This window comes from Diospyros lotus, chromosome 15 (assembly GCF_014633365.1).
Source record: "Diospyros lotus cultivar Yz01 chromosome 15, ASM1463336v1, whole genome shotgun sequence".
Taxonomy (NCBI): Eukaryota; Viridiplantae; Streptophyta; class Magnoliopsida; order Ericales; family Ebenaceae; genus Diospyros; species Diospyros lotus.
Window position 1 is genome coordinate 16903779 of NC_068352.1, and position 10769 is coordinate 16914547.

General features: G+C 40.3%; 1 protein-coding gene across 6 annotated transcripts in view; it reads right to left on the reverse strand.

Annotated features, from left to right (window-relative positions):
- LOC127792212 (zinc finger BED domain-containing protein RICESLEEPER 1-like) overlaps positions 1-10329 on the reverse strand; it is a 36117-nt gene extending 25788 nt beyond the window's left edge. For 3 of the 6 annotated variants that reach the window (XM_052322647.1, XM_052322648.1, XM_052322646.1), the window contains exon 1: positions 9608-10123. The gene's annotated coding sequence lies outside the window, so the exon portion shown is untranslated. Of the gene's footprint in view, positions 1-9423; positions 9567-9607; positions 10124-10173 lie in introns of those variants that run through there. The other 3 variants (XM_052322645.1, XM_052322644.1, XM_052322643.1) reach the window with 3 other exon arrangements.
- Positions 10330-10769: the final 440 nt, after the last annotated feature.

A 10769-nucleotide genomic window follows, 5' to 3' on the forward strand; every position in this document is an offset into this window, starting at 1 on the left:
CGGAGTCCAACTTCTCCGCATCTGATAGTTGATTCACGGAGAAGTACCACTCAGCCCGAAACATCGAACCATCTAGGTCATCACCCTCAAACACTAGCATCTCCAAGCGTCGGACCCTTCCATCGGACCTCCCATATGGATCGAACTCACCGCCAACTTCCCTATGCCGATTTCCCAGCTCCAGCGTGCGTGGCCTCCCCAGTGAGTGTCGAACCCACCAGTATATGCTCGCCCGACTGTTTCCCCTTCCTCCCTTTCTCCTGATCCTCCCGTCTCTCCATCAACAAGCCAAATTGTTCCATCATCGTCGCCATGTTTTTCTCAATGTTCTGCACCCTATGGAATTCTTTTTTCATGGATTCTAATCCCATCTGTAGTCCCTTCATCTTCCCTTCAATCTGTTGTTGATAATTCTCCATTCTTCCCTCCAGATCCCCCATTCTCTCCGAGACGATCACCCCCATAGATCGCTGCTCTGATACAGATTGATAGAACCTTTCTCGATTGATTAAATTCAGCTCTTACAGTAAGAACTACCCAATTACAGTAGCTTACAGCAATGGAAAATAGCAATAGCAAGAAAAGAAAACAAAAGAAATCAGGCCTATTCGAGAGGGCCTCACTCTCCAACAGTTTCCCCAACAATTTGCCAGCCCCTTCTCTCTCCTCCACCCTCCCTTTTTATACCTCTCTCCCATTCTGTTTCAGCCACGTGAAATAATATTCTCCTCTAACCAACTTCTGACTCTTTTGCCCTTGACCCAATTTCCTTGGCTGCCCTTATTGCTCCTCTCCTTTTATGCCTTTGATAGGTGAGACTAATGATTGTCCTAACACTTTCCCTCTTGATGAATGCCCAAAAGAATTCCCCTAAAAGCCTTATATTTATAGGCACCTTTGGCGAATCGGGTTACGCCATGTGTCATTCCGAGATGAGAACCCATCATGAGTTCCACCTCATCGTGACACTTGTCTATTAAGATTTGTGTCTCATTATTATTTCCTAACTGTTCATTTGCTCGTTTGATTACCCTAAGAATCTAGTTATAAGATATTGTAAGCTTTCAAGGAATGACGCTTTGGCTCAAGGTACTTTGCTTCTTTTTCACTAGAACCCTTGAATTTACCAAATGCCTTTAGAATAATGCTCTCTTGCATTTGCCTCCAAAGTCTTTTGGAAATTTTGTATTTGTTCCCAAAAATTTTCCCAAGAACTACACATACACCCCGATATCCTTATTTTCAAGAGATACTTCGTTCCTTTAACAACAATATCTTTCAAAGACTTCTATGGGCGTTGTGAAAATCCTTACCAACAGAAGCGAATGATCGAACCTGAAAGCTAGCTAAAGCTAGATAATAAGGATTTCCGCTATATCGCTGTGAAACATAAATTCCTCAAAATTACAACAAATAAACCTCTAGTATTAACACAACTTCTTTATACAATGTCCACTGTGCATCATTCAAGATATGTACATATTGATACAAGTATAACCGTGGTACACAACCTCTAAGTAACGAAACCCATAAAGGTAGCACTTTTTGTTACAACATCTGTATTCTAAGAAATGACAGAAAGACCCAACAGTTTACAATAGCTATTTTATACAAAAATCTGTAATATACTAACAACAGAAAGTAAACTAAGCTTCGACCACCTCCTTGCCTTATCTCTTACTTGACTCTAGGGTACCTAGCACGTTTGATATATCTGAGATGTTAAATATCCTAGGGGTGTGAAACACCCAAGTTAGATATTGACATCTAAGTGAGATGGTTCAGGAAAGAAAATATATGCATGTGTATGCAAGTATGTCAAATGTCATGAAATCCTTCCCTTCTATGGAAACCATGCCAGGATGTTGTCATGTTTGAACCCCTCGGCCCCTTTACACAAGCACGAGGTAGTTCCCTTACACAGGCCACGTGATCAGCCCCCTTACACAAGCCCACGTGATAGTTCACACATAACAACCCACTAGCTAGCCTCAAACGTCGAGACCACAAGTACCGTGATGCATGGAAAATGGAAAAGATATGCCAGAACAAGGGAAACATGATATGCAAGCCACAAATCACACATAAATGAAACCAAGAAGGATCAAAATGAAGCAAGAAGCATGCAGGAACCACTCACCTTAACTGTTTACCTTTCAATTGTGCTGGTCACGCTTGTCGGTTTAGGTTTTCTACAGAAAACACGAGTTTTGGTAAACCAAACCTCTAATATTTTTACATAGGATTGTAGGGCATTAAATAAGGAGTTGATCTGGAAAACTGCAGCGAAAACGGAGCTGGGACGCACCCTCATGCTCCGTTAGAAAGTGGCTCACGCGCTACCCTTTTCTGGCACGTGTGATGCACACACCACCGACAAATTTGACACCCTTTCGTATTTCGACCATAACTCTCTCATTTTAACTCTGATTCGACCCATGTTTTTTCCTATAGCTCCCTCTTTCTCCCCTCTACAAGATTATCAACTTAGATCGGACTTACCTCGACCATATGGAGTCCTGAGATGAATTTCGAGGACGAAATTTTTCTTTAAGGGGGGGAGGATGTAATATCCGAAGTCCTTGAAAGATGTTGTTGTTAAAGGAACGAAGTATCTCTTGAAAATAGGGATATCAGGGTGTATGTGTAGTTCTTGAGAAAATTTTTGGGAACAAATGCAAAATTTCCAAAAGACTTTGGAGGCAAATGCAAGAGACTATTATTCTAAAGGCATTTGGTGAATTCAAGGAAAATTCAAGGGTTCTAGTGAAAAAGAAGCAAAGTGCCTCGAGCCAAAGCATCATTCCTTGAAAGCTTATAATATCTTATAATTAGATCCTTAGGGTAATCAAACGAGCGAACAAACAGTTAGGAAATAATGATGAGACACAAATCTCAAGGGACAAGTGTCGCGATGAGGTGAAACTCATGATGGGCTCTCATCTTGGAATGACGCATGGCGCAACCCGATTCGCCGAAGGTGCCTATATAAGGCTTTTCGAGGAGTTCTTTTGGGCATTCATGAAGAGGGAAAGGAAGGGAATTTGAGAGAAAATACTACCAAAAGAAGGAGAAAAATCTGCCAAGAACAAGGAAGAAAAGGCCTTGCCAGAAAGTTCAATCTGTCACCGTAGATCGATCCAAACGATGTCAAAACCATGAGGTAAGTTCGATTTTTGCTTATAATCTGGTAGAGGGTTGAAAAAGGGTGTCGTAGGTTCAAACAGAGGTTAAAACGGAGCTAAAACAAATGAGTTATGGCCAAAATCGGAAATTGTAGCGTGCAGTCGCCAGAAAAAACCATCGGCGCGTGCACTGCACACACCAGCTCTGCATGCGCATGCGGGCACGTGCAGGCTCCTTTCAGCGGCACGTGAGGGCGAGTATACACTCCTTTTTACCTGCAATTTTTCAGTTTTTCTCTTTTAATTTTCCCCTGCAACCCTATGTAATTTTGAGTTTGGTTTACGAAAACTTATAACTTCTGCATAAAGGCTTCATTTGGGTAAGGGTGTTGACTTACATAGCATGCTTTTCCTTCAACCGAGCATATTTCTTTACTTTTCATGCATCATTGTGGTGGGTGTGGCTAGTTGACGTTAGGGCCATCGTGTTAGACCGGGGAGCAGTCATGTGAGGTGTTTGAACATGATGGATCAGCAGGGGTAATTCCAACACCTTGGCATCTCTACCACACGGGAGGTTTCATGACATCTTTGGATATGTCATTTGCATGCACGAACTACTTTCTTTAATTCACTCACTAAGATGTTCATATCTTACGTCAGCATATTCGAACGTGCCAGGTGCCCCAGGAACAAGCCAAAGGAAAGGAAAGGAGGTGGTCCATGAATAGTTTGTTTCCTTTAATTCCGATTGTAATAGTACCTCCACCTTGTGTATTTTCAGTATGCATCTCAAACAATGTAAAATGGGGTCCTATGTAGTCCCTAGCTTCCTATTTTGTATCAAGGTGTGTCGTGTTGTACTCATTTCAAGAAATCATAATGGAAGCCTTAATTATTTAGCTTGTGATTTAAGATTTCAGGTTCGATCCTTTGCTTTCGTTAGCAAAGGCTTCCATAACGCCTACTTGATTGTCATCTGGTTACCAACATCATCATGCATCGTCTACATCCTTTTATATGTATTTTGAACAAGAAAGCGAGGTGTTACATAATCCAAGTATACAATGGATCAGTTGAAAAAGGTAGCAATGCAGGATTGCAAGCCCTGTAATACACCTACGAACTTGGGAGTCTCGTAATGAAGCGAATTCTTTTTCTGATCCATCTCTCTATAGATTTATCATTGGTTCTCTCCAATACTTGACCTATACTCAGCCAGATATAGCTTTTGTGGTAAACAAATTGAGCCAATTTTTATCCTCTCCAAAATTGCAACATTGGTTGGTTTGCAAATGGTTGCTTCGGTATCTCAAGGGAACCATTGGTTTGGGATTGCTATTTGCCCCTACATCTAGTGATTTGTCCCTAACAGTCTACACTAATGCAAACCATGCTAGCTGCAAAGTTACTGAGCGGTCCACTAGTGGGTTGTGTGTTTTTCTTGGTCAGAATTTGTTAATTTGGAGCTCAAGGAAGCAGTCAGTAGCGGCTAGATCTATGGGAGAGGTTGGGTATTAAGCAATGGCACAAGGGGTGACTGAAATCTTGTGGTTAAAGTCTTTGTTCTTCGAATTGGGATATCCATTAGTTTGTGTTCCAATTCTATGGTGTGATAACCTAACAGCAAAAAGCATAGCTGAGAATTTGGTTTTTCATTCTCACACTAAGCACATTGAGATTGATGTGCACTTTGTTTGAGAGAATGTGGAGAATGGAGAGGCTGAAATTCGATACGTACCCACTCTTCACCAGGTGGCTAATATTTTTACCAAAGGGTTGTCGAGGGACAAGTTGTCATTTTTGTGTAATAAACTTGGGCTTAGGTCGTTACCTATGATCCCCATTCTACTACAGTCTCAGACAAGCCAAAGCTCAAATGTTCTACTTTTGCCAGGAGGTCTAATTTAAGGGGGAATGTAGAAGAGATTAATATTGAGTAGCTTGTTGTATTGTTATATAATTGGTTACGCTGGCTATTGTATTTAGTTGTCTGTTTAGTTAAGTTGTTGTAAACTGTTGAGGCAGTTACTGCTGGGTTGTTATCGAGGATAGCTGGATATAAATATACCAACTATGCCTTATTTCCTATTTTGATTAATTAATTTTAATCGAGGCATTTTTCACGTCTTCTCTTCTCAGTTTCTTGTGATTTTCTTTCTATTCTTTCTGTTTCACACCAAAAGCTCTTGCTTTAGAGGCGGTTGACAGCAGAAGGACCCAGATCCAGATCTGCCCGTGGTTGTGCTAGCGGCGGTGACCAGATCTAGAGGTGGGAAGAGAGTAATGGCAGCAAAAGAAGGGCAAAGAGGAGACGATTGGTGGCGGAAGAAGGGTTAGAGACCAGATCTGGTTGCAGTAGTGCCGGTGGCAAAGGCGATGACCAGATCTGGTTGCAGGATGAAGAGGCAGACAGTTCGTCGGCAGAAGAAGAAAAGAAGAGGAGGAGAAGAGAAGGGATCGCGAAGTGGAAGAAGAAGAAGAAAAAAAGTGGCAGGCGGTGGCGGCTGGGAGAGGTTCTGCACAAAGAATGTGCTGATGAAAAAGTGAAAAATGGTTGAGTGTAGGTTTATATATGTGACATTTTGCAATTAAGAGAAAAATGTGAGGATAAAAATGTCATTATACCACCCATTCTATGGAATGGGAAGGCTTTCCATCCATTTTGTGATGGAAAACGTTTCCATTTTGAGGGAATGGCCATTCCCTAGGGAATAGGTCATTCCATTCCTTCGTACCAAGCAAACAAACTTTCGTGGGAATTCCTTTCCCATTCCCTTTCCCTCGCCCTCCATTCTGCCCAACCAAACGTAGCCTAAAATTAGCTACAACAACTCATAATTATATCACATGCATAACAACATATCAAGCCTTAATCCAATTACGTGAGGTTAGCTACATAGATTCTATCATGTGTGCATAGAGGAAAAAAATAATCCTGCATCATTTTGGTTCAGAATTCAGAAGTTAGGATCAGATCTGTTAATTCAAAGTTTAAGAAAAGTCAAACAACCAATTAGGTCAGTTCTGAAAATTAAATAGGTGGCCTGTTGTGAAATTCCTATGGACTACAACAACAACAACAACATATCCAATCTTTATCCCACTATGTGGGGTCGGCTACATGAATTTTAGACTTCCATGAAATTCCTATGGACTATCAGCTGAAAAATATATGCAAATGAAAGGATTTTCCATCACCTAAAAAAATACAAAGTGAAAGAATTTTTCAATACTAAACTAATTAAAAGAACCATATCATATGTTCATTATAAAACTCTGGCACAAACAAGCAACAGGAACCAAATTTATCTGGTTGATTCGGCGTCATACAACATGAATGAGCTAGTTGAATGGAATCAATTGGAGAGATCAGCACAAGGTTCCAAAAAAATAACAACACTGATAGCTGACAGGACAAGTCCTGAGGTGGCTCCATCAAATGGCAGCACCAGGGTGTGGGGTAAATTATATGTCAGATACACTCATAGATCTCTAAAGAATGATAAGAAGGGTGTAGAGATGGAAAAAGGTACATCTCTAACATAGTAGGCACTGTCCAACAGTATCAGTAACAGTAGAATATGACACAGTTGGCCTGAACATGTCCTGCTATCAGGCTCATGTGATTCAGCCAAAGCTAATCGTGATGCTGACCCGGCCCATAAAATCCAAACATTTATTAGCTAATCATAGATAAAAAGAATTAGTCATCTCAGGTGTGGATTTTTTTTTTTTTTTTTTTGGTAGCGGCCAGCAGCAGATGCATTGATGCTTCTTTTCATTTGTAACGCCTAAACTGCAAACCTCAGCACCTAGTCTCCTTAGATACATTCAATACTCCTTTTCTTCCTTTAGATAAAAATTAAAGTAGATAAAACTTAAATGAATTGGCCACATAAGCCCTTTATCATCTTCACACCAAACACACTAATCCACCAGGCATCAAGGTCTTGCCTACTAAGGCCCGAGAAGCCTAAATGTTATGCCTGGGTAGGCCTGGCAACAATTACTAATTTCACAACTGAACAAAATGCAGTCCAAACACCCACATTTCCCCAATATTCAGGATCCAGAATAAAATTGCTCAATATACCAACCCAACCTATCCAGCTAGCCTACAGTTCAGTCCGTTCAAAACATGGACCAAACAATTTAATAGAGTGTTCATCACCCCTAAAGAGAACACACACCCAAAAACATTTTTGAAAGTGCCAGGCTGCCCAAAGGCTTGAAGTCCCATCAGCCTAAGTTTCAGAATTAAAAATGTTGGCATGGACAACCAGACAAAGAGAGAGAACTAGATTACAACAATGCTTCATGAATTATGGCAATGGGCTACCTAATCAGAGGCTCCTCCCGCCCCCCTCCCTGCACTAAAGCATGGATGTTCTAAGTTATTTTGAATCTTCTGTGCCCCACTATTATTAGCCATAGAAGTTACTAAGTGAGAGAAGTGAGGTGGGTATGTCCTGTGTTACAAGCCATTGAGGGAGATGGTGAACAGCTTCCTTTTGGCTGGCAGGAGGGAGGTTGTACAAATGAGTTACCAAGAGAAAGCCAATTGAGGGAAGGCTTTATTTTTATTTATTTGTTTTATTTGAGCCAGGAAGCAATGGAGGGTAATGTGGGCATTTATATTTTTCTTGGTTAATAGTAGAGGAGGAAGAAGTTTTGGAGTCTTGAACTTGTTTTAACCAAGAATCTTGTTTTTTTTTTGTCAAATTGATTTGAGAATAAATGATTAAAAGGAGGTCATCTAGTGATTTATGCCACTTCCTTTATTTTCAGTACATCTACCACAACTGTGGTGCTTCTTTATCCAAAGTACTCATCGTCAAAGGATGACCTCTTTACCATTATAGGATGTAAACACGAAATAAAGCCAAAATTGCATTGTTAGAATTGCACGATCAACATAAGTTTACCTCAACTCAAGGTCCTCTGTTAGAAAGATTAACTTCACAAATGTGATACACCATGCCAATTACCAAAGTGATTCAGCAAAGGATTAGCTCTAAAAGCTCCAAAGCTTTCCATTTCTTTGAAGAAAGAGACCCCATTTTTCTTTTCTACAGAGAACTATGGCAGTATGCTGCCCCCATGGATGGGCATGTCCTTATTCTTCAAACCCAAATTAATTAAAGCAGCATGCTAACTTGCTTACTAGTTTTGGTGTATGGCACAGAATGTTGCACAAAGAACAATCACTAACATGAGCAAAATTGAGCATAACTGAAATGAGAATACTAAGATGGATGTGTGGCCATACAAGAAAAGATAATAGCAAACAGGAAAGCATTCCCTATAATTATAGAGGGATTACATAGTTGGAGTTCAGGTATGAAAAGGTATATAAAAATGCTTAGAGTGCACGATGATATCTAGATATTGCCTTTGTTATGCACTAGGTGTTAATTGCTCTGATGCATGGTGAGTATCCAATGGATAAAAACCAACTAGTTAGGGTACAAAAACCAGTACATTATACACCATAAAAAAATATAAATCAACTCCAAGCATCAAACCAAGTGAACAGGCACCTCCTTACAAGTCTCCCTAATCCTATAGGAATGGCACCTAGCAGCCCGCCCTCAAAAATTATTCAAGCATTAAAGTTGGCATCAGCCATACCAGATCAAACTATATAATTTCACATACTCGAATTAGCTGGAGATGCATAAGTTTTACAACACCAAATTCTAAAGGATAGTTACATAAAGCAAAATAGAAAGTGCTCCAATTTCAATTTTAGTTCTTTAATGTGTAATTGATGTTTTGAATTCCACTGGTTCCAATACAAGTTGTCATCAACCATTACATTTATACATTAATCTTTGGAAACCACACCATTATTACAACTATCATCAGTTCAATAACCTAACTAATTCTCAAGGACTTCAGAGCAAGTCATTTAGTAGCAAGATTAAAACTGTATTACGCCACCAGCTACTGCACAATCAACACCTCTCTCTCTCTCTCTCTCACACACACACACAGCTACCTATCCCTTCCACTCAGTCTCAAACATATGTACTTCATTTTTTAGACTGGCCTCAGCAAGTAGCATTCCTGATAATACTTTTGCTTGCCTCAATTCCAGCAAGAAGAACCAAAATCCAAGTATGGGATGGTCTTAGAATAGAATATGATTAAAAAGTGAATGCTTTTGACATTCATCTACATGCTAACCATTAACAATAAACAATAAATCACATGCCGACTCAAAAAACAAGAAGCTAGAGTAACAAAGTATCTCCGTGAACCCAGGAATGACGATAAACCTCAGAAAACTCACAGCAAATAAGCATGCAAATCATAGCTACCGAATAACAGGAGAGAAAAATCGAAACAAGAGAACCAATAAATTCTGCTGTCAAAAGTATTTAAACGCCCGAAGACATGAAGGGGTACTGCATAAAAGAAAGCCTAAAAAACCGCATGGATCGACCCACAAACTAGAGCATATCAGAGAGACGCACAATTTGGAGAACGCAAAAACGTAGATCCGCCGGACTGACCCAACCCGAGGAAGATGGTAGGAAGTCGGGTCCTTCTTCTTTTCCAGTTAAAACCCTATAAATACGGGCATCCGATTCAGAACCATCATAGCGCTCCGACATGAAAGCTCAACCAGACCGATCCTAAAACTCAGATTCGGACTTCGGATTCAAGAAGACACCGATTCACCGTTCCACTTATAAAATGTAGGCAAACTATTAAATCAACAAACCCTTAAAGGCCGTACGGGCCCACCCGCTAAACTAGGGCAGATCAGAGAGACGGTAACCGCAGGATGAACCCGACCCGGGGGAAGGCGGTGACAAGTCGGGTCGTAGTTTTGTTTTTGCCCTCGCTAAAACCCTAACCCACAACGGGCATCCGATTCAGAACCACAGAGCTCCGCCATGGAACCAAGAAACCGACCCTACGAACCCGCATTCGGACTTCGGATTCAAGATAGAAACCAATTCACAAATCTAGTTCAATTTTCAAATAAATTCAAGGAACTTTTGAGGCGAGAGAAAGGAGAGTTTTCTAAGCTTACTTCAGGAAACAAACAATGCAGAAGCTCGCAATCTTCTGAGACGCAATCTGACCGAGTGGCCTTTCGCGGCTTTAGGGTTCATCCGATTACAATTGAGAGAGAGAGAGAGAGAGAGAGAGAGAGAGAGAGAGGGGGGAGGGGGAGGGGGGGGGGGCAGGGGGGGGAACCGGGGGACTCACAGTGACAGTGGCGGACATGGATCTTGGGAAATAGGAGCTGGGTTTGGTCGCAAACCAAATTCATTTCTTTGTTTTCATTAGGGTCGTAAACGGGCGGCTCGGCGTTCGACTCAATAAAAGATTATTCAAATTTATTTGTTAAGATAAATAAATTATATTTGAGTCTAATTTGAATCTCAAATTATAAATGAGTCAATATTAAATTTAATAAAACTTAATTTGTTAGCTCACAAGCTGGTTCAATTATTGGTTAGAAAACAATCCTGATCAAAAGTTAACAATTAGCTCGTTTATAAATAAATTAATAATTTTATAAATATATTATTTTATAATTAGATATATATTTATATGGACATATCATATACATATACATATCGTATATATTATTTATGTTGAGCCAACTTGCTCCATTCAACC